Genomic DNA, 25,711 nt, shown 5'->3' with positions numbered 1-25,711 from the left:
GCAAAGCACTGTTCTAAGCGCTGGGGAGGTTACAAGGTGATCACCTTGTCCCACGAGGGGCTCACAGTCTTAATTCCCATTTTTACAGATGAGGTAACTGAGGCACAGAGAAGTTAAGTGACTTGCCCAAGTCACACAGCTGACAGTTGGTGGAGCCAGGATTTGAACCCATGACCTCTGACTCCAAAGCCCGTGCTCTTTCCACTGAGACACACTGGCTCCCCTCAGCAACACTAAAGAGACCCCATCTCATCCTGCTTTCCACCCTCCCAGCAGGAAAGATAACAGCACCTGCAGCATAAAACCTCCATAAAGCCTCAGGAAATCTAGTGGCTGTGGAACCCACCGCTGTGGACTCTGAATCACCAGGAGAAATTCTGCTCTTCCAGCCACAGCTCTCTACTGACATATGTTTTTATTTTGTCTATTGCGTCCTTGTCTCATGTGGCTTTATTGTTTAATTGCTCCTCACGTGAATGTCTCCAGTCCTCTTCCCACCCATAGTCACAGATTTTGAACCCATCTGAGCTAGATTTTGAGCCCTAATTCTCTCCCAGAGCTTAGCACAGTGCTCTGCACACAGTAATCACTCAAATATGATTGAATCCTATGGGCTCACTCACAATTGCTTCTGTCACAGGGGCACCATGATTGTAGAAGCAATCACTTAACTTCTCCATGCCTCAGTTACCTTATCTGTTAAATGGGGATTGAGACTGCGAGCCCCACGTGGGACAGAGATTGTGTCCAACCTGATTTGCTTGCATCTGCCCCAGCACTTAGTATAGTGACTAGCATATAGTCAGTGCTTAACAGATACCATAGTTATACCATTATATTACCAAATACCATAATAATTACCAAATACCATAATAATTGCCAACTCAGAGAGGTATTCATCACCCTGGGTAATTTGCTGGAACAGGGTGTATAAATGCTGTAGATGGAATTAAAAAATCTACTGCAGTGAAATTTGCAGAATGAAACCTTATAAATTAAAATCTTTGTTTTTCACCTGAAAGGTTAATGACTATCAAGTAGGAGAACACTAAACCCAATTTCCTTTCCTCACTGATCAAATTAACTGGATAATTGCCAACTTTCATCTTCACTTTAGGAGAACCTACATATTCCAGAAGATTTGAGAGATTCTGATATTCTGATGAAGGGAATTTGTGTCTAAGTTCAATATATAAGAATAATAATAACGATAGCATTTATTAAGCACTTGCTATGTGCAAAGCACTGTTCTAAGTGCTGGGGAGGTTACAAGGTGATCAGGTTGTCCCACGGGGGGCTCACAGTCCTAATCCCCATTTTACAGATGAGCTAACTGAGGCACAGAGAAGTGAAGTGACTTGCCCACAGTCACACAGCTGACAAGTGGCGGAGCTGGGATTTGAACCCATGACCTCTGACTCCAAAGCCCGGGCTCTTTCCACTGAGCCGCACTGCTTCTCTTTTGTTACTTTGTGCTGCAGGTGAAAAGAATGAGGGGTTAAGTGACTTAAGCCCTGCCACTGTGTCCAATAACTTTGAAATGAAGCCTCTTTCTTCATCCATTGTAGCTGAATGTTTTCACCCCCAAAATTACTTTGATATAGTATTTTTACCATTGCTAATTTAAAATATGTTCCCACATAATCATGGTGTTTCATAATTATGGACTTTTTTTAAGCATTTACAATGTGACAAGCATTACATGAAGAGCAGGGGAAGGTATAAGATATATGTGGCCTCGTGGATAGAGTATGGGACTGGAAATCAGAAGGATCTGGTTCTAATCCTGACTCTGCCACTTGTCTGCTTTGTTATCTTGTATACTCTCCCAGTGCTTAGCACAGTACTTCCCCTCTAAACTGTAAACTCATTATGGGCAGGAGATATGTGTGGCTCATTGGAAAGAACACGAGCTTGGGAGTCAGAGGACATGGGTTCGCAACCCGACTCCTCATCTGCTGTGTGACCTTGGGCAAATCACTTAACATCTATGAGCCTCAGTTACCTCATCTGTAAAATGGGGATTAAGACTGTGAGCCCCACGTGGGACAATCTGATAACCTTGTATTCCCCCCAGCTCTTAGAACAGCATTTCAGACATAGTAAATGCTTAACAAATGCCGTCATTATCCAGCGCTTAGAACAGTGCTTTGCACATAGTAAGCACTTAATAAATGCCATTATTTTTATTATGTGCCTGATAATTCTGTTGTACTCTCTCAAGCACTTAATAAGGTCCTCTGCATATTGATTGATCGATCTTGGGCAAGTCACTTCACTTGCCTCAGTTACTTCCTCTGTAAAATGGGGATTAAGATTGTGAGCCCCATGTAGGACATGGATTGGGTGCAATCTGATTAGTTTGTATCTACCCTAGAGCTTAGAACTGTGCCTGAAACATAGGAATAATAATAATAATAATAATAATAATAATAATAATAATGGCACTTGTTAAGCACTTACTATGTGCAAAGCACTGTTCCAAGTGCTGGGGGGATACAAGGTGATCAGGTTGTCCCGTGTGGGGCTCACAGTCATCATCCCCGTTTTACAGCTGAGGTAACTGAGGCTCCAAGAAGTTAAGTGACTTGCCCAAGGTCACACAGCAGACATGTGGCAGAGGCAGGATTCGAACCCATGACCTCTGACTCCAAAGTCCGGGCTCTTTCCACTGAACCACGCTGCTTCTCAATGCACTTGCAACATGGCATAATGGATACAACAAGGCCCTGGGAGTCAGAAGGTCATGGGTTCTAATCCCAGCTCTGCCACTTGTCTGCATAGACAAGTCACCTCACTTCTCTGTGCCTCTGTTACCTCATCTGTAAAATGGGGAAGCATCGTGGCTCAGTGGAAAGAGCGCGGGCTTTGGAGTCAGAGGTCATCGGTTTAAATCCCAGCACCGCCACTTGTCAGCTGTGTGACTTTGGGCAAGTTACTTGACTTCTCTGGGCCTCAGTTCCCTCATCTGTAAAATGGGGATTAAGACCGTGAGCCCCCCATGGGACAACCTGATCACCTGGTAAACTCCCCAGCGCTTAGAACATCATCATCAATCGTATTTATGCTGCTTTGCATAATAGAACAGTGCTTTGCACATAGAAAGTGCTTAATAAATGCCATTATTATTATTATTATTATTATTATTATTATTATTATTATTATTATTATGGGGATTGAGACGGTGAGTCCCACATAGGTCATGGATTATGTCCAACTCGATTTGCTTGTACCCACTATAGTGCCTAGAACATAGTAAGTGCTTAAGAAATACATGTCTAGACTGTGAGCTTATTGTGGGTGGAGGTCGTCTTTCTTTATTGCTGTATTGTACTTTCCCAAACACTTAAGTGCTCAATAAATCCAACTGAATGAATGAATGAATGAATGAATGCACGAATTCATTCATTCATTCAATCATATTTATTGAGTGTTTACTGTGTGCAGAGCACTGTACTAAGAACTTGGGAAGTACAAGTTGGTAACATATAGAGATGGTCCCTATCCAACAGCGGGCTCACAGTCTAGCAGAATGAACAAATATCATTAAAAAAAACCTCACACCCTGTTGAACGTGGGGATCAACGTCTAAAAGGTAGGGTGAGTTGGCAATGTATTCCCATTTTACAGATGAGGAAACTGAGACACAGGTGCTGAATGATTTGCCCAAGGTCACAAAGCAGGCCAGTGACAGAACTGGGATTTACTATCTAGGTCTCCGCCCTCCTGGATGTCTGTTGTTTCCACTAGACCACACCCACTCAATTCTCTCTTCAAGTTGTTCAACTATCAATCCATCAATGGTATTTGTTGAGGACTTACTGTATATAGATCACTGTACTTAGCGCTTGGGAGAGTATAACAGACATGACCCCTGGTCGTAAGGAATTTATAGTCTAATTGGGAACACAGAAAATAAAACAAATTACTGATCAATCAATCAATCAATCATATTTATTGAGCACTCACTGTGTTCAGAGCACTGTACTAAGCACTTGGGAAGTACAAGTTGGCAACATATAGAGACAGTCCCTACCCAACAGTGGGCTCACAGTCTAAAAGGGGGAGACAGAGAACAGAACCAAACATACTAACAAAATAAAATCAATAGAATAGATATGTACAGGTAAAATAAATAAATAAATAAATAGAGTAATAAATATGTACATATATATATATATGTACATATTTATTACTATATATACTATACTTATACTATACTATACTTATACTATACTTACACTATACTATTATATATATATATATATATATATATATATATACAGGTGCTGTGGGGAAGGGAAGGAGGTAAGATGGGGGGATGGAGAGGGGGACGAGGGGGAGAGGAGGGAAGGGGCTCAGTCTGGGAAGGCCTCCTGGAGGAGGTGAGCTCTCAGTAGGGCCTTGAAGGGAGGAATCATTGGTATTTACTGAACCTTTACTCTTTACAGAGTTCTGACTCTCCCTTGACTCCCTCCAGTTATCAACCCATCTCCCTCTTACCATTCCTCTACACTGGCTGCCTCCACTTTCTTTCTTCCAATTCTCTACTTGGCCCCTCCAAACTGGCTTCTGTCCCCTTCACTCCACAGAAACTGCCCTCTCAAAGGTCCCCAAGGTTCTCCTTCTTGCCAAATCCAACAGCCTCTACTCCATCACAATCCTCCTTGACCTCTCTGCTGCCTTAGGCATTGTCAACCACCCCCTTCTGGAAACACTATCCAACTTAGGCTTCACTGACACCATCCTCTCCTGTTCTCCTCTTGTCTCTCCGGCCACTCATTCTCAGATTCTTTCATGGCCTCCTCCTGTAAGCGCTTAGTACAGTGCTCTGCACACAGTAAGTGCTCAATAAATACGATTGAGTGAATGAATGAATGAATGCCTCCCACTCCTGACTTCCCATCTATTCTCCATCCGCACTCACTCCCTTGGAGAACTTATTCCCTCCCATGGTTCCAACTAGTTTACTATAACTGCTTTATTTGGTCTTTCCAGAAAATCCTGTTTTACTTAGAATTGCCCAATTTTGGGACAGAACAGGTTGCTGGGTGCATTCTGATGTCATCTGCTCTCTACTCACACAGAAGTTTCAACCAGGCAGTTAGGCATGTCTTTATGACCAATCTTTCCAGAATAATACAAGGCAATGAAATAAGGGACTATCCAGTGTAAGAAAAATTAGTAGAATCAATATTTAAATTTAGGATCAGTGAGCACTTAAAATTAACTTTTGGGAGAAATTCAATATGGCTCTTCAAGTGTACATCAAGCATCCTTAATCTACTGGAGTTCTTTTCAGAGGTTGTCAATAAGCATGTGGACAGATGGAAAACCAGTTGATACAGTATATTTTCAGGAGCAGCTCGGTAAAGTTCCCCACTCCAGGCTTTTAGAAAATCTGATCAACTCTGGCACTGGAGACAGTGTTCTTCCATGAACAAACAAACTGGATAAAAGATAGGAGATAGTGAATAGGGTTAAATGATTATATTTCACAATATATCTGGAATAGTGTTTGGACTGTAAGCTCCCTCTAGGCTGTAGGCTTGCTGTGGGCAGGGAATGCATATGTTGTATTGTTGTGTTGTACTCTCCCTAGGGCTCAGTACAGTGCTTTGTCCACAGTAAACACTCAATAAATACAATTGATTGATTGACAGGTTTTGGTTAAGATCTCTACACATAATCGGGAAGAGGGAATGGGGAGTAAAATCTCCAAATGTGTGTAATCAGTTATTCTGAGGGGAGGAATGCCTTGCAGGTGGGGAACACTACTGACCAGCTTCATAACGCTGAGCCACTAATAATAATAATAATAATGGCATTTATTAAGTGCTTACTGTGTGCAAAGCACTGTTCTAAGCACTGGGGAGGTTACAAGGTGATGAGGTTGTCCCACGGGGGGGCTCACCATCTTAATCCCCATTTTCCAGGCAAGGTAACTGAGGCCCAGAGAAGTTAAGTGACGCCCAAAGTCACACAGCTGACAATTGGTGGAGCCGGGATTTGAACCCATGACCTCTGACTCCAAAGTCCGGGCTCTTTCCACTGAGCCACACTGCTTCCCACTAGACTGAAAAATGGCACTTGAGATTGAGAGAGCAATTGCAAGGTAGTGCACCCCGGGACAAATTAAATTGAAATATCAACTGTGTGATGATGGACCTATTTGGAAGTGATGACGGAGTCTGGGTTGAATCTTCTTGGTCCAGTGTGTGACAATGGCAAAAATGGTCAAATAAATGCTGGGGATTATCAGAGGAGCAGGGAGGCCTAGAGGAAAGAGCACAGGCTTAGGAGTCAGAGGACCTGGGTTTTAATTCTGGATCGGCTACCTGTCTGCTGTGTGATCTTGGGCAAGTCACTTCACTTCTTTGAGCCTCAGTTACCTCATCCGTAAAATGGGGATTAAGATTTTGAGCCCCACGTGGGACATGCACTGTGTCCAACCTGATTAGCTTCTATCAGAACGTAGTACAGCTCCTGGCACATTGTAAGTGTTTAACAAATACTATAAAAAATGGTGGAAACACAAAAAATTCGAAGGGCCTGGTTGTGTTACCACCCCAAACTATGACACTCCTGCATCTCGAATACTGGGTGCAGTTCTGTCCCTGTGTCTTTGAAAGATCTAAAAAGAGCTGGATAATGTGGAGAAAGGAGCAATCTATATGACTGGAGAATTGTGAGTCTTTCTTATAAGGATAGAAGCAGTGTGGCTCAGTGGAAAGAGCACGGGCTTGGGAGTCAGAGGTCATGGATTCTAATCCTGGCTCCACCACATGTCTGCTGTGTGACCTTGGGCAAATCACTTAACTTCTCTGACCCACAGTTACCTCATCTGTAAAATGAGGATTAAGACTGTGAGCCCCACGTGGGACAACCTGATCACCTTGAATCCCCCCTCCCCAGAGCTTAGAACAGTGCTTTTCAATCAAGCAATCAATCAATCAATCATATTTATTGAGCGCTTACTGTATGCAGAGCACTGTACTAAGCGCTTGGGAAGTACAAGTTGGCAACATATAGAGACGGTCCCTACCCAACAGTGGGCTCGCAGTCTAGAAGGGGGAGACAGAGAACAAAACAAAACATATTAACAAAATAAAATAAATAGAATAGATGTACAAGTAAAATAAATAAGTAAATAGAGTAATAAATACGTACAAACATATATACATATATACAGGTGCTGTGGGGAAGGGAAGGAAGTAAGGCGGGGGAAGGTAAGGTGGGGGGACTTTCACAGAGTAAGTGCTTAACAAATGTCATTATTGTTATTATTATTGTTATTATTATAGAGTGAAAGGATAAGTCCCTTGCGTGAGAAACAGGTTCAGAAGGGAAAGAATTGAATTCTATAAAATCAGGAAACATGTTACTTCCCAAGTGCTTAGTACAGTGCTCTGTACACAGTAAGTGCTCAATAAATATGACTGAATGAATGAATGTGATCAAGGCCAGCCCAAGATTGATGCCCACAAAATAATAATACTAATAATAGTTATGACATCTGTTAAGCACTTACTATGTGATAAGCACTGTTCTAAGCGCTGGGGTAATCAGGTTGTCCCACCTGGGGCTCACAGTCTTAATCCCCATTTTACAGATGAGGTAACTGAGGCACAGAGAAGTTAAGTGGTTTGCCCAAGGTCACAGCTGACAAGTGGCAGATCCAGAATTAGAACTCACATCCTTTGACTCCCAAGCCTGTGTCCTTTCCACTAAGCCATGTAGGAAGGAGGTACCCATAAGTTTGCAAGTCGTTGACTCAAAACAAACTCAACTCTGCACAGTGGGTGATGTTTGTTATCCTAAGACAGTCTGCAAGGAACCTGCAAGAAATTTCACAGATAAATTAATAGTTGAGTAAATTACTAGTTGGAAGTCATTCAGTGGTGGGGGAAGGAAGTTGGCACATTCCCAACTGTTAGGACAACATAAATGAGGGCAACCATTGCACGGCTACTTCAAGCATCCTTTTGGCTGCTCTCTTATGGTGGGAGAATACTGGTCTTGATGCACCTTTGGTCTGATCATCCAGTAATGGCATTACTGAAGCTATTAATAATAATAATAATAATGGCATTTATTAAGTGCTTACTATATGCAAAACACTGTTGAGGTTACAAGGTGATCACGTTCTTCCACGTGGGGCTCACAATCTTCATCCCCATTTTACAGATGAGGGAACTGAGACACAGAGAAGTTAAGTGACTTGCCCAAAGTCACACAGCTGACAAGTGGCGGAGCCTGGATTTGAACCCGTGACCTCTGACTCCAAATCCCATGCTCATTCCACTGAGCCACACTGCTTCTTATTCTATGGGATAGCTGTCAAATTTATCTATCTTAAATGAAAATTGCAGTAGATACCCTATTTCACCCTCTTTGTCATATGATCCAACCTTACACTTAGCATTTCACTAAAACTACTACTGGGTGGAGTTGAGCGGGAGGGCCTTGGAGGTGCGGAATTGAAAACAGACATCAGATTATCCTTTATGTCCCCCTTTAGGAACCCTTATGCCATTGTGAGGACACTGTCATAGAGCATCTCAGGTTTTGCCATCCTCCAAACCCTATCGAATCCCTGAAATGATGCTGTCAGTCGGAGAGGCAGAGCACTTTCCTAAGTGCCTGGGGGAGTACAGTACAACAGAGTTGGCTGACAAGTTCCTTAATCACAATGCACCTTCAAAGACCAGCTGGGTAGGCTGGTGTGGAGCTAGGCTATCAATCCTCTGGGCATCAGCTGTCAATTGTAAGATTATAGAACAGTAAGGAAAGAAGGACCTGTTGTGTTGCTTCAGCAAGCCATCCAAACAGCCTCCAAATCAAGTTGAGTTGAATGGCAACAATTCCCACTAGTTATGAAGCATCTTTCTCTTTGGTTACAAGAGAGATTGGGGGTGTAGCTGGGTCACTCTGCTCATTTTCTCTTTTTTTTTTTTCAAACAGTTATATGACTTACCCACACAAACCAATAAGAATTCACTTAGACTCAGAAGGATCATCCATTTTCATTCTTGGATGAACAGGTTTAAAAGCAGAAACTTAGAAGTAATAGCAGAAAAGCAGCATGGCCTAGTAGATAGATCATGCTCCAGGGAGTCATAAGGACCTGGGTTCTTTTCCTGGCTCCACCACTTGTCTGTGGTGTGTCCTTGGGCAGGTCGCTTCCCTTCTCTGGACCTCAGTTCCCTCATCTGTAAAATGGGGATTAAGACTGAGGCCCGTGTGGGACATGGACAGTGTCCAACCTGATTAGTTTGTATCTACCCCAGAGCTTAATAGAGAGCCTGGCACATTGTAAGCGTTTAATCAATCAATCGTATTTATTGAGCGCTTACTGTGTGCAGAGCACTGAACTAAGCACTTGGGAAGTACAAGTTGGCAACATATAGAGACAGTCCCTAAGCAACAGTGGGCTCACACATACCATCAAGAAAATAAATAGAAGTAACCCATTATCAAACTACAGGAGTCATCAGTTTCCAAGATCACATTTTAGGGAAGTTGAATTTAGTACTGATCCAGATCTAATAGGAGCTATCGTCTAAACTTTTCTTGACAAGTGTCTCTTATTAACTTCATCATCAACCATCATCAATCGTATTTATTGAGCGCTTACTGTGTGCAGAGCACTGTACTAAGCGCTTAACTTCTCTGTGTCATACAGGTTGTGTCCTTAATTCAGATGTCATTCATTATCAAGAGTGTTCTTTTTATCCAGAGCTTAGTGTTCACTGAGCAGCCTATTATATTAAGAAGGATTGTCCTTCTTTATTGAATGAAAATCTCCACCTGTCTATCAGTACCAATGTCTTCTTTTCCCACTGTCAGTCTTCCAGATTCCTATCATTCTTCCAGCTGCCTGCTAGAAACAAAACGGTCAAATAGGATATGTGCATCAGTTTATTGGCCCTTCTGAAAGACTAAATGAAACTCAATAAAATGCTTGATGTCATATAGTCCAAGGGGCAGTAGGATGGATTGAAAGGCATTTTTAAAAGCCTTGGCAGCAGGTTCAGTCTGAGGAACTGCTCATGGTTTCAGTTTGGTGGTCCAAAAACAGAAGGAAAATGGTTAAATGGAGAAGTGGTGTGGCTTAGTCGAAAGAGAACAGGACTAGAAATCAGAAGACCAGGGTTCTAATCCCAGATCTTCCATTTATCTGATTGTCTTCCTAATTTTCTCTGGGCCTCAGTTTCTTCACCTATAAAATGGGAATAAAAAGACAATTATCCCTCCCACTAAGACTGTGAGCCCCACGTGATACAGGGGCTCTATCTGAACAGATTGTGTTGTGTCTTTTCCATCAGAGAAGAAGATGTCTTCTCCATCAGCACGGGCTTCGGAGTCAGAGGTCCTGTGTTCAAATCTCAGCTCCGCCAATTGTCAGCTGTGTGACTTTGGGCAAGTCACTTAACTTCTCTGTGCCTCAGTTACCTCATCTATAAAATGGGTATTAAGACTGTGAGCCCCCCGTGGGACAACCTGATCACCTTGTAACCTCCCCAGCACTTAGAACAGTGCTTTGCGCATAGTAACATAGTAAGTGCTTAACAAATGCCATTATTATTATTATTATTATTAGTATCAGAGCTTATGGTGGGTCACACTCGGTATGTTATTGAATGTACTCTTGATAATAATAATAATAATAATTTTGGTATTTGTTAAGCACTTACTTTGTGCAAAGCACTGTTCTAAGCGCTGGGGAGGATACAAGGTGATCAGGTTGTCCCCCATGGGGCTCACATTCTTCTTCCCCATTTTACAGATGAGGTAACTGAGGCCCAGAGAAGTGAAATGACTTGCCCAAAGTCACACAGCTGACAATGGGCGGGGCCGGGATTTGAACCCATGACCTCTGCCTCCAAAGCCCAGGCTCTTTTCCACTGAGCCACACTGCTTCTCTAATGGTAAGCTCTTTGACAGCAGGGAAAGTTCAATTAATCAATTGTATGTATTGAGCTCTTACTGTGTGCAGAGCACTCTACTATGTGTTTGGGAGAGTACAATATAACGATACAACAGAGTTGGTAGACACATTACCTATGTGTTACAGGAAATTTGTTAGAATATCTATTGACATGATGAGAATCAATAGGTTAGCTGGTAGTTGGATGAAAGATATCACCACGAATGACATTTTTTGATATCCTCTGTTAGGTCTTTTCTTTCACATATGAAAGTCTGAGGCAGAGGGTGAGGAGTGTAACAGAATCATGCCTTGACTAATGCTATGCATGTGCTCACACTGTTTCTTCTCTCAGTGGACCTACTAGCCATAGCAGGAGAAAAAGAAGAGTGGTTAATACCACAGTGTGAATCTTTGATCGTAATATAAGAATAAAGAGTGGCTGAAATTTTGGAGCTATTTAATGCTTCATGAAGTTAGCAGTCAGTAGTCTTATAGACCATTATCTATGATATAACTATGATATTGTGTGTGTGTGTGTGTTTGTGTATATTCAGTAACTGATGCCTCTATCTACTCCCCCAAAATCTTTTTTTTTCTTAATAGTATTTGTTTAAGCACTTACAACTTGTACTTCCCAAGCGCTTAGTACAGTGCTCTGCACACAGTAAGCGCTCAATAAATACGATTGATTGACTAATTGATTGGTGGATATAAGATGATCAGTTTGGATGGACATGATCCCTGTCCCAAATAGTGCCCAGAGTCTTAATCCCCATTTTACAGATGAGGAAACTGAGGCACTGGGAAATTAAGTGATTTGCCCATGGTCACAAACAAATGATGGAGCTGGGGTTAGAACCCAGCTCCTAGGGCTCCCAGGCCTGTGCTCTTTCCACTAGGCCACACTGCTTCTCATGACACTTAGAGCAGGATTTCTTTTCCCCAAATACTCAAGAACTGTTGATTCTCACAAAGTCATTGTTATCTAGGGAGTTTTATTATTAAGTGCCGTTGAGTCATTTTTGATTCATAGCGACTCCATGGATATACTTTCTCCAGAATCTCCTGTCCTCTGACAGAATCCACAACCTTTCTAATGGTTCTTCCATTATCATTGTTATGGTCTCTCTCCCTCTAGCTGCTCATCTGCCTCTTCCACGTTTTCCCTGGACTTTTCCTGGCATTGGTGTCTTCTCCAGAGAATTAGTCCTCCTAATTATGTGTCCAAAATATGCTAATCTAAGTTGAATCATTTGGCTTTAGGGAGTAGGCAGGCATTAACGTTCCCATTTCATCAATGGGAAGCTTTAATGGGCTCCCTTCTGTGTTTCCCTTCTACTTGGATTTGCACCCTTTATTCATCCCCCTCTTAGCCCTGCAATTATGAACACATTTGTAATTCATTTATTATATTAATGTCTGCCTCCCCCTCTAGACTGTAAGATCACTGCGGGCAAGGAATGTGTCTACCAATGTGCTATAATCTACTTCCCAAGCATTACTACAGTACTCTGCAGATGAGAAGCAGCATAGGCCTAGTCAGTAGGTCTTGAGTTCTAACCCAGGCTCTGCCACTTGTCTGCTGTGTGACCTTGGGCAAGTCAGTTAACTTCTCTGTGTCTCAGTTCCCTCACCTGTAAAAAGGGGATTAAGACTATGAGCCCTGTGTGGGACATGGACTGTGTCCAACCTGATTAGCTTTTATCTACCCCAGCTCTTAGTACAGTGCCTGACACATAGTAAGTGCTTAAGAAATACCATAATTATTATTATTATCATAGTAAGTGTTCACAATAAATGTGATTGATTGAAGAAGAGGCAAATATCTAGTGATATCAAATAGGAAAATAAGTAGTGATAATGACTGGTGAGAAGCAGCATGGCTTAGTGGAAAGAGCATGGGCTTTGGAGTCAGAGGTCATGGGTTCAAATCCCAGCTCCACCAACTTTCAGCTGTGACTTTGGGCAAGGCACTTAACTTCCCTGTGCCTCATTTACCTCATCTGTAAAATGGGGAGTAAAACTGTGAGCCCCCCATGGGGCAACCTGATCTCCTTGTAATCTCCCCAGCACTTAGAACAGTGCCTTGCACATAGTAAACAATTAATAAATGCCATTATCATTATTATTATTATCTCCAAAGGACATATCTTTGGTCCACAGCAGAGCTGATCCAAGAACCTGGGCAGTGTTCTGCCTCTCTATGAGATTTCAGGAGTAAAAACTGAACCTTATGGTCAACTGTTACCTAAACTATACCCATAATGATTTAGTGACAGGATAAGGAACTACTAAATAAGGATTAATAATTATAATGGGAAGTTACTGAATTGGCTAGCACCCCATTTTAAGCATAAACCCCCAAATCTGTCAGAAATTGTCTCTATAATGGATCCTCAGACAAAGCAGGGCAAGACAACAGATTCTGGCTAAAAGATCAGAGAGGGTCTGCTGCTTGAGACATATCAGAAAATAGATGAGTTTACTGTTATTGTAAATTAGACTGAATCTATGTAGAGAAGGAAAATAAGGGGATGGATTTGATGGAGAGCTGAAATTAATGTGGAGCACTAACTATACGAAGGTAAACCCAGTTATCATCACTGAATGATTCTACTTCAAGTTCCATAAGCTTCTTAAGGATTCATGGAATTGGAAAGTGGTACCTTTGGATACCTAGCCCAAAACTAGGAGATGTAAAAAAAATTTGAGATAATTATAAATTTTTTTTTATAATGCTTGTATTATGGTTTCTTATATTCTCAAAATTAAATAAACTGTACTAATAACCAGTAATGCCATTATCATTGGGCTTACCATTTTAAATATTGTTCAGCTCTCTGGTAATAGCCATATTTGAAGAGTTAGAGAAAGTCTCCGGGCGTGCATGACTATATAAGGATAAAAGAACAATTGAGTTAGGGCAGTTCTAATTTTTATTAAGCAGAATCTGAAATATTTTCTGCAATTCTCCAGAAGACTTTTGCTACTGATTTCCCAGACTTTGTGCAATTACTTGTTAATAAAAACATGTTTTAAAATGCTGGCAGGAAATTGATACTATTTCCAATCTGTGCCATGAAACAAATGAAATGTGGGGAGAAATTGAGCTCTCTCATTTCTGAAATGGAAAATGGATTTTTTAAAAGTTCAGATCATTACCCAGTGTAATTTTCTTATAATAAGTTTAACACTGACCTGGTGCTATTACCTTTTTAGTAATGTGAAACTTTACAGGGGAAAAGTATGACTTTGGGAGTAAAAAAATTAAAATAAATGAGTTTGTTCTTAAAAGTACCTGGCTTCCCTATGATCAAGTGAAGCAATATTAGTGTATAGCCACCCTGAAATTAATTCGGGGGAACCCAATAGAGGCTGTCCCTTGAAACAAGTCCCTAGTACAAGGAAAGCTGCAGCAGACATCATGAAGCAGCGTGAAGTAGCATGGTCCAATGTCAAGAGCACACAGTTGGGAGTCAGAGGACTTGAGTTCTAATCCCAGCTCCACCGCTTTTCTGCTCTGTGACCTTGGGCAAGTCACTTAACTTTTCTGTGCCTCAGTTACCTCATCTGTAAAATGTGGATTAAGAATGTAAACTCCATGTTGGACAGGGACTGTGTCCAACTTGAGTACTTCGTATCTGCCCCAGTGCATAGAACAGTTCTTCACACCTAGTTAACCCTTAACAAATACCATAATTATTGTTATTATGAATCTGGTCTTTCCTTCCAACAGCTCTGCTCCTCTGGCAAGCCATTCAACCAACACTAAGAGACCAACTGGAGTTTCAGGAAATTTCAGAGAAGCAGCATGGTTCAGTGGAAGGAGCCAGGGCTTTGGAGTCAGGGGTCATGGGTTCAAATCCCGGCTCTGCCACTTGTCAGCTGTGTGACTTTGAGCAAGTCACTTCACTTCTCTGGGCCTCAGTTACCTCACCTGTAAAAATAGGGATTAAAACTATGAGCCCCCGTGGGACAACCTGATCACCTTGTAACCTCCCCAGCGCTTAGAACAGTGCTTTGCACATAGTAAGTACTTAACAAATACCATCATTATTATTCAGGAGCACGTCACTGAGTTCTATTGGAAAATAGTAAGAGCTGGGGTCAAGAAAGCCAATGGGATATGGAGACCAGTTGCCCCTTATGTGGGTGTGGGGAGAAGGGAAGAATTCCATTAGGAATAAGAATTCTCTTTGTGTTTTTCTATATTCTTTATTAGCTGGAAAACTCCATATTCACCACCTTCGCTTGCACAATTGCATCCATTGCACAACCCTCTCCTTTCTACTCCCCTACTGCTTTCTGAGGAGGAAATAAAATAATTTTGTTTATAAACAGTGATAGAAGCACACGCTGGGTTAGAAGAAAGGAAGGGCAGGATGAAAGCCCAACACCTCCAAGAGGCCTTCCCTGTGCTCTGCACACAGTAAGCGCTCAATAAATACGATTGAATGAATGAATGACTAAACCATCATTTCCTCTTCTCCCATTCCCTTCTGTGTCGTCCTTCACTTGGATCGCCTTCCTTTACTCACCCCTCCCTCAGCCCCACACAATTTATGAATATAGCCATAATTTATTTATTCATATTGATGTCTGCCTCTTTGTCTTGACTGTAAGCTCACTGTAGGCAGGGAACGTGCCTACCAACTCTGATATATTGTTATATTGAACTCTCCCAACCCAATGCTTAGTACAGTGCTCTGCACACAGTAAACATTCAATAAATATGATTGATTGATTGTTCGAGGCTCTAGCCGCAAAGCTTTCTTTTTTAAAATGAGCACATGCACACTAAGAAAGGAAGAACAGAATGGAGGGGGTGCTACTAGAATTCATTCTATTGTACGTACTCCTTGGGAGAGTGAAAGAGAAATAAGTGCCCCCAGTGCTACCTCAGCTTTCCTTCCCATATTTCTCCCCCTTTTCTTCCTCTATTTTTTCTTCTTTACCCCTTATTGCTAGACTTAATTACCCCATTAGAGCTGCTCCCCTGTGTTTGGATTGCTAAAATTATGCAAAACAATGGGGAAATTACTCAAGTTGTTATGGTACTCTTCAATAAGCACCTCTTATTAAACGAGTACTTCTAGTTCCTAGTATTTTTTCTGACCCACCTCTTCACTTTCATATCATACTTCTTCATTTGGGGAGCTGGTTGGCAATGAGACCATCTTCAATACTCTTATGAAATTGTATCTCCTCCAGGAACCCTACCCTTATTCATCTCTCATCTTCCCACCCCATTTCCCCCTTTATTGCCACTTCAGCGTGTCCACATCAGTTACACACGGTAAGTCATACTCATGCCAGAACACTTAATAATAATAATAATAATAATAATAATAATAATAATAATAATAATAATAATAATAATAATAGCATTTGTTAAGTGCTTACTTTGTATTAAGTACTGGGGTGAACACAAGCAAACCAGGTTGGACATAGTCCCTGTCCCAGGTGGGGCTCGCAGTTTCATTCCCTGTTTTACAGATGAGGTAACTGAGGCACAGAGGAAGTGAAGTGACTTGTCCAAGGTCACACTGCAAACAAGCAGGGGGCCGGTATTAGCACCCATGACCTTCTGACTCCCAGGCTGTGCTCTATCCACTACATCATGTTGCTTCTAAGTAATTAAGTGCATACATTAAGTACACAGGACACTTAAGTATGTACATAAGTACACTTAAGTACATGTATTTGAAGTTTATTGCTTCTTCCTACATATTTCTACTCCAAGACTGTAAATTCCTTGAGAGTGGGGATCACGTATATTTGCTCTATTGTACTCTTTCCCTAGGGCCTATTATCACTCTCCACACAGAGTAAGCACTCAATAGAGCAGTTTGATTGATTTATTCATTAAACATTCATCACGGAGGAAGATGAGCATAAGCACTTAGTACAGTGCTCTGCACAAAGTAAGCGCTCAATAAACACAATTGAATGAATTAATGAGCGTCAGTACAAAGCTATGGTCTTGTTGGATGTGGAGTTGATATCACAACCTTGGTTGAGGCTATACAGACTACTGAAGGATGGCTCACAATATTGTTATATAGTTCTTGTACTGTTATACTGTTATTTTATTGTTTATATATATTGTTATATTGTACTCTTTCAAGCACTTAGTACAGTGATCTCCATACAGTGCTCAATAAACACTACTGACCGATTGACTGACTCACAGGGAGGAGAGCAGGAATTCACTCTATTCTGAGGAGGTCTTTCCTCTTTGAAATGGTGGCAGGGATAAGAGTTGGAATGCAACCTCTTCTGAGGAAGTCTTCCCTCTTCAAAATGGTGACAGAGATGAGAGCAGAAATGCAACCTGTTCTGAGGAAGCCTTTCCTCCTCGAAGTGGTGGCTGTCAGAGGGTGGTTTCTCAGGCAGCCATTGCTGGGAACAATCCTACTAGACTTTCCTGGAGGGCAAAGTCTGGGGATGCACAATAGCACAATTCAGAAGGGCCTGTGGCCTCCCCACTGCTCCTTAAATGTTAAATCTATGTCTGCTAATACACCACTTCACAGCACTGTTTCTCTGATTGAAACAGTACACACACCTTCTACGACCTTTGTGTTCCTACTTCAAGTATTCCATCTATGGAGGTACTCTTCAAACAGGAAGTGTTCAGTAAATACCACTAATTGAGGAGATTTGAATTCTTTAGATTAAATCATTCAGCTGATCTGCAATTTTGTTTTCATTCTATTATCATCTGATTGCTAGGTCAAAATGTTACTGTTACATAAACAAGAATAATAACCTGAGAAAATGTCTAATCCTTTCACTTTCACTGTAGAACTGTCACTTTCTACATTATATATTTATAATTCTCATGTATGGAGGACCAGCTGAATTTTTTAATTGACAGATTATAATTTTCTTTAATCTTTATGTAATGACAGACAACATTCTTGTCTCTAAACAGCAACACTTTTTCATGATTCATTCAATTACTATTGCATAGGGCCTATTAATGGGCATGAGGTATGGGGGAACTTTCAATCAATCAATCAATCAATCGTATTTATTGAGCGCTTACTATGTGCAGAGCACTGTACTAAGCGCTTGGGAAGTACAAATTGGCAACACATAGAGACAGTCCCTACCCAACAGTGGGCTCACAGTATAAAAGGGGGAGACAGAGAACAGAACCAAACATACCAACAAAATAAAATAAATAGCATAGAAATGTACAAGTAAAATAAATAAATAAATAAATAGAGTAATAAATATGTACAACCATATATACATATATACAGGTGCTGTGGGGAAGGGAAGGAGGTAAGATGGGGGGATGGAGAGGGGGACGAGGGGGAGAGGAGGGAAGGGGCTCAGTCTGGGAAGGCCTCCTGGAGGAGGTGAGCTCTCAGCAGGGCCTTGAAGGGAGGAAGAGAGGTAGCTTGGCGGAGGAGCAGGGGGAGGGCATTCCAGGCCCGGGGGATGACGTGGGCCGGGGGTCGACGGCGGGACAGGCGAGAACGAGGTACAGTGAGGAGATTAGTGGCGGAGGAGCGGAGGGTGCGGGCTGGGCAGTAGAAGGAGAGAAGAGAGGTGAGGTAGGAGGGGGCGAGGGGATGGACAGCCTTGAAGCCCAGGGTGAGGAGTTTCTGCCTGCCAACTCCAACTTTGGGAGTTGGGATGGGTAATTGTTTGTTCTCCAGTGGCTTTTCCCCTACTGCTTTTAAACATGCTTATGTCTTCCCTTATCCTAAAAAAAAACCCCCAAACCCTCCCTAGAAGCCACGGCTCTTTCCAGACATGGCTCCATCTCCCTTCTCTTATTCCTTTCCAAACTCCTTAAAGTGAGTTGGTTCCTCCAATTCTCTCCTTGACCCCTTACAATCTGGCTTCCATCCCCATTGCTTCACAGAAACCTCCCTCTCAAAGGTCACAAATGATCTTCTTGCCAAATCTAACAAACTGCCTCTGCCCCCATCCAAATCCTCCTCGACCTTTCAGCTGCCTTCTAAACCATTAACCACTTCTACATTTTTCAACAAAACTGTTCAGTCCATATTTCTCCATTCCTCAAGAACATCCAATGGTTGCCCATCTACCTCTACATCAAAGAGAAACTCTTTACCATCGTTACTTTACTACTACAGCCCAGTCTGCACACTTAGCTCCTCTAGTGCCAACTTATTTATTTTATTTTGTTAGTATGTTTGGTTTTGTTCTCTGTCTCCCCCTTTTAGACTGTGAGCCCACTGTTGGGTAGGGACTGTCTCTATATGTTGCCATCTTGTACTTCCCAAGCGCTTAGTACAATGCTCTGCACACAGTGAATGCTTAATAAATATGATTGATTGATTGATTGATTGATTACTCACTGTAGCTCAATCTCGTCTATCTCACTACCAACCTCTCATCCACCTCTTACATCTGGCCTGGAGTGCCCTCCCTCTCTGTATCTGATAGACAGTTACTCTCCCCACCTTCAAAGCCTTACTGAAGACACATCTCTTCCAAGAGGTCTTCCATGAATAAACCCTCATTTCCTTTCCTCCCTGATTTACTCCATTCATTCAGCACCCCTTCAGCCCCACAGCACTACGTAGATATCCATAATTTATTTATTAATTTGCAGTCTCCCCCTCTAAACTGTAAACTCACTGTGGGCAGGGAATGTGTCTGTTATAATGTCATATAGTACTCTCTCAAGAGCATAATACAGTGCTCTGCATACAACAATAATGATAGTAATAACTTCAGTATCCCTTCAAGCAGAAGCAGCATGGCTCAGTGGAAAGAGCCCGGGCTTGGGAGTCAGAGGTCATGGGTTCTAATCCTGCCTCTGCCACTTGTCCGCTGTGTGACTTTGGGCAAGTTACTTAACTTCTCTGTGCCTTTGTTACCACATCTGTAAAATGGGGATTAAGACTGTGAGCCTCCCATGGGACAACCTGATCACCTTGTAACTTCCCCAGCACTTAGAACAGTGCTTTGCACATAGTAAGTGCTTAATAAATGCCATCATTATTATTATTATTACTAAATGTATGGGAGAGCTCAACAGATACATTAGTTATTGTCCCTTCACTCAAGGAGTATACAATTTTAAGTTTGGGAGGGACATATAATTTCTTTTTACAGATAGCCATTACTGAGGGAAGGACAAGGACAACGCAAGAAGGCTGAACAAACACATCACAATGAAACAACTGAACAAATAATACAATGAGCAGAGAAATATAGAAATGAAATATGTAAATAAATTAAAATGTGCATATCACACAGGGGGAAAGTGGCAGAGGTGGGATTAGAACCCATGACCTCTGACTCCCAAGCCCGGGCTCTTTCCACTGAGCCATGCTGCTTCTGCTTGAAGGGATACTGAAGTTATTACTATCATTATTGTTGTACGCAGAGCACTGTCTTATGCTCTTGAGAGAGTACTATATGACACTATAACAGACACATTCCCTGCCCACAGTGAGCTTACAGTTTAGAGGGGGAGACTGCAAATTAATAAATAAATTATGGATATCTACATAGTGCTGTGGGGCTGAAGGGGTGCTGAAGGGGTTCTAGACTGTGAGCCCACTGTTGGGTAGGGACCATCTCTATATGTTGCCAACTTGTACTTCCCAAGCGCTTAGTACAGTGCTCTGCACACAGTAAGTGCTCAATATATACGATTGAATGAATGAATGAATATGCAATCTCAAGGGCCAATCAGTAACCATGATCTAGGAAGCCTTGCTTTCTTCAGTCCAAATGCAGATTCATTCAATTATATTTACTGAGCACTTACTGTATGCAAAGCACTGTACTAAGCACTTGGGAGAGTATAAAAAAAATCATGCTGAACGGTTATTATATCACCAATTTCCAAGCCCACATATCAATCAATCAATCAATTGTATTTATTGAGCGCTTACTGTGTGCAGAGCACTGTACTAAGCGCTTGGGAAGTACAAGTTGGCAACATATAGAGACAGTCCCTACCCAACAGTGGGCTCACAGCCTAAAAGTCTCACATATGAGACTGTCAGGAGAGAGGGTGAATGCATGGATAGACTAATACAGTAGGGAATTTTTGAATACCTAAGACAGCAGTGTTTGGATTTGTATTGTGACTTTTTCTGAAGCTGTCAAAACACCTTCTATTTGCCCTGCTACTTAGCCTCCTAAGAAGGAGGAGGTGTAAACCCTATATTCTAGTGGAATAAACTGGAGCTAAACAAAGATAAATTATTTCCCCAGAGTGAATCTGTAAATGGAGCCAGTACTAAAACCCAACCCTCCCTTGACCCCACGGCTCCATACAGTTACTGCCCAATCTCCCGCCTATCAACCCTTAAGCAATATGTCTCCACCTGTTGGTTTCTCTTCCTCTCCTTCAATTTCTCTTTGACCTCTTGCATTATGATTTCCATCCCCTTCACTCCATGGAAATGGTTTTCTCTTAAGTCACAAATAAGCATCCTTCTTCCTCTGCCTCCCACCCCCTAACTTTAGGAGTCCTTCAAGACTCAGCTCTGTGTCCTCTTCTATTCTCCGTCTACACCTACTCCCTGGGGGAACTCACTTGCTCCCATGGCTTCAACTACCATCTCTACCCAGATGATTCCCAAATCTACATCTCCAGCCCGGATCTTTCCCAGCCCCAAATCTTTCTCAGCAATCTCTAATGTCCTCTTGCCTTCAGGGCATCTCTACTTGGATGTTCCCTTGGCACCTCAAACTTAATATGTCCAAAAGAGAGTTCCTCATTTTCCCACCCAAACCTTGTCTTCTCCCTGACTTTCCAAATTCTATAAAAAGCACCATTATCCTGTCACACAAGCCTGCAACCTTGTGTTATCCTCAACTCATCTCTTTCATTCAACCCATATATTCAATCGGTCACCTAATCCTGTCAGTTCTACTTTCACAATTGTCTCAACACAAAAGCCTTAGTACAGTGGTTGGCACACAGTAAGTGCTCAATAAATACCATTGATTGATTGACTGATTGAAAACAGCTGAATCTTCTTCAGAAGGCTTCTTGACCTGTTCCCCTCAAGCCATGGTGGGGCTCAAAAACTTTGGAACAGTGATCTGCATACATTAGATAATTGATGCCATGACAAGAATGAAGGTAAATGAAAGAGAATAGAAAATAAAGTCAAAGAAATGGCAATTTTAAATTTACATTTTAATGTTCTAAATAATTGAATCTCACTCAGTGCTTTATGGAATTTCTTAAAAATGATAGGCAAATGGTAAGAGCATAAATCTTTGCATCAAAGGACCTGGGTTCTGACTCCAGCTCTGCCAGCTGCCTGATGTGTGACCTTGGCAAAAATCTCTGTTCCTCAGTTTCTTCATGTGTAAAATGGGGATTACATACCTGTTCACCTTCCTATTTAGACTGTGAGCCCCACGTGCTGTATGGCCTGTGTCTGACCTTAATATCTTGTATCTACCCCAGTGCTTCATACAGTGCCTGGCACATAGTAAGTGCCAAACAAACACCGCAGTTAGGTAAATGGATCTGAAAGAGTCAAGAGCTAGTCTTGAATGTTGGTCACTCATTAGGGAATAAGGTTGAAATTTCTTAGCTCATACAGTAATAAGATTTAATAGCAAGGTGGATTAATAAAAGATGATCATGTTAGTTTAGGCATATGATAGTACTGGCTTGAGTTCCATTTTTCATAGCAAACTTTGAATTATTCTTCAGCTGTATGAGCAGTGTGACAGTCATGGGATACTTATTAATCCAGCTTGCAGTTAATTATGCTATCTCATTTACATCAATACAATTTGCTCTAGTATTTCCACCGTGCAAATGAAACCATAATGAAAACAAAAAATATATTCTACCACATATGGCTGGCAAGCACTCAAAATGCATTTGGAAATGGATCGATGGCCACGGTGTTATTTTCTTTCCTGAACTGTGATATTCGAATTAGGCTAAGGAGTCACTTGAAACCACACATTGCAAAAAACAAACACCACGGTGCCAGAAATATGTGACTCTGATTCACCAGAAAAATGGCTTCCTCTATGAAAGTCCATCTGTTAGTCACTTGTCCTGAGGTGAAATACAGTCCATCAACACTTAAATCTATTCCATAGGATCGTTCTTTGGCAAGTCAATACTTCAAAAATGCTGAAAACCAAGAGCAGTTTTAATGTACCATTGGAGGAAATATTCTAAGAAACCTGAGGTCCCTGGCTTCAAAAGGTAAGATTACAAAGCTGAACTTGAGGGCTGAAGATTAAAAAAAATCATGCCCAGTTGTTCTTGGTAAAATTCTGGACTTTGCACTTTGGGGGCTGTCATGCACAAGAGCTGTTAGTAATAATAATAATAACGATGATGATGATGATGGTATTTGTTAAGCGCTTATTATGTGCTGAGCACTGTTTTAAGGGCTGAAGTAGATACAAGGTCATCAGGTTGTCCCACGTGAGGCTCACAGTCTTCATCCCCATTTTACAGATGAGGTAACTGAGGCACAGAGAAGTTAAGTGACTTGCCCAAAGTCACACAGCTGATAAGTGGCAGAGCTGGGATTAGAACCCATGACCTCTGATTCCTAAAACCCGTATTCTTTCCACTAAACCACGCTGCTTCTCTTACTGCAGTGTAGATTGGCTTTTCATTGGGTGGTTGTTATTATCCATCACTTATCAGGTGGAAAAAGAGGCCATGCTCTGTGATCCGATGGAGGTACGTGGAGTCCATGAGCCGGAACCGCCGCGAGTCATTCTGCATGGAACCGGTGCTGCTCCCCTACGACTCGCACTGGGAGGTTCCGAAGGACCAGTTGGTGCTCGATACACGGTGGCCGCCGAGCCCCGGGGACTCCTGCCCCACGCGAGCGGCCTAGGGGGTGAAGGTGACTGGCTAGCAATAGTGAGGACTAACAGTGCCTGTATGGGCCGTTTAATTCATTCGTTCAGTTGTGTTTATTGAGTGCTTACTGTGTGCAGAGCGCTGTACTGAGTGCTTGGAAAGTACAATTTGGCAACAGAGACAGTCCCTACCCAGCAACGGGCTCACAGTCTAGCAGGGGGAGGAAGACAACAAAACAAAATAGGTAGACGGGTCTCCTCCTTCCCCTCCAATCCCCTTACTGTAGGGGTTCCTCAAGGGTCGGTCCTCGGTCCCCTTCTGTTCTCTATCTACGCTTACTCCCTTGGGGAACTCATTCACTCATTCAAAGACTGAACTCCTTGTCTTCCTTCCCAAACCTTGCCCTCTCACTGACTTTCCCATCTCTGTTGACGGCACTACCATCCTTCCCGTCTCACAAGCCCGCAGCCTTGGTGTCATCCTCGACTCCGCTCTCTCATTCACCCCTCACATCCAAGCCGTCACCAAAACCTGCCGGTCTCAGCTCCTCAACATTGCCAAGATCTGCCCTTTCCTATCCATCCATACCGCTACCCTGCTCATTGAAGCTCTCATCCTATCCTGTCTGGACTACTGCATCAGCCTTCTCTTTGATCTCCCATCCTCGTGTCTCTCTCCACTTCAATCCATACCTCATGCTGCTGCCCGGATTATCTTTGTCCAGAAACGCTCTGGGCATATTACTCCCCCCCTCAAAAATCTCCAGTGGCCACCAATCAATCTGTGCATCAGGTAGAAACTCCTCACCCTGGGCTTCAAGGCTGTCCATCCCCTCGCCCCCTCCTACCTCACTTCCCTTCTCTCCTTCTACAGCCCACCCCGCAACCTCCGCTCCTCCGCCGCTAATCTCCTCACCGTACCTCGTTCTCACCTGTCCCGCCATCGACCCCCGGCCCACGTCATCCCCTGGGCCTGGAATGGCCTCCCTCTGCCCATCCGCCAAGCTAGCTCTCTTCCTCCCTTCAAGGCCCTGCTGAGAGCTCACCTCCTCCAGGAGGCCTTCCCAGACTGAGCCCCTTCCTTCCTCTCCCCCTCGTCCCCCTCTCCATCCCCCCCATCTTACCTCCTTCCCTTCCCCACACCACCTGTATATATGTATATGTGTTTGTACATATTTATTACTCTATTTATTTATTTATTTATTTATTCTACTTGTACATATCTATTCTATTTATTTTATTTTGTTAGCATGTTTGGTTTTGTTCTCTGTCTTCCCCTTTTAGACTGTGAGCCCACTGTTGGATAGGGACTGTCTCTATATGTTGCCAATTTGTACTTCCCAAGCGCTTAGTACAGTGCTCTGCACATAGTAAGCGCTCAATAAATATGATTGATGATGATGATATAGGCCATAAATAGGTACTTATTGTTTTACAGTAACAAATAAAAGACATGTACCCAGTTAAGGTAGGGAGAAATGTTAAATGACAGTCAGTAAAGACATTCCAAGTGATGAGGCTATGTACCTAGGATTTACAAACACATGACTGAATCTTCTCATCTCCAGCTAAAATGACCTGGGTGGGTTAAAAGATAAGATTCAGGAGGCCCAGGGTGACAAGGTCTTCCTTTGGGTGTTGGTCCCTTAATTGCTACTTGCTGAATGAAATGCTAATGCTGACTTGCAAGAAACATTAATTTTAGATGCCCACCAAAGGATTTGGCTTGTTCGATTGGTGTTTGTTTGTTTTTTAAATGGTATTTGTTAAGCACTTACTATGTGCCAGGCACTGTTCTAAGCCATGGGGTAGATAGAAGATAATCAGGTTGGACACTTTCCATGTCCCACGTAGGGCTCACCATCTTAATCACCATTTTACAGATGAGGTAACTGAGGCACAGAGAAATGAAGTGATTTGCCCAAGGTCACACAGCATACAAGTGGTGGAACTGGGATTAGAACCCAGGCCCTT

The sequence above is a fragment of the Tachyglossus aculeatus genome, chromosome 1 (genome assembly GCF_015852505.1).
Source record: "Tachyglossus aculeatus isolate mTacAcu1 chromosome 1, mTacAcu1.pri, whole genome shotgun sequence".
NCBI classification, from domain to species: Eukaryota; Metazoa; Chordata; class Mammalia; order Monotremata; family Tachyglossidae; genus Tachyglossus; species Tachyglossus aculeatus.
This window is presented reverse-complemented; position numbering follows the sequence as displayed.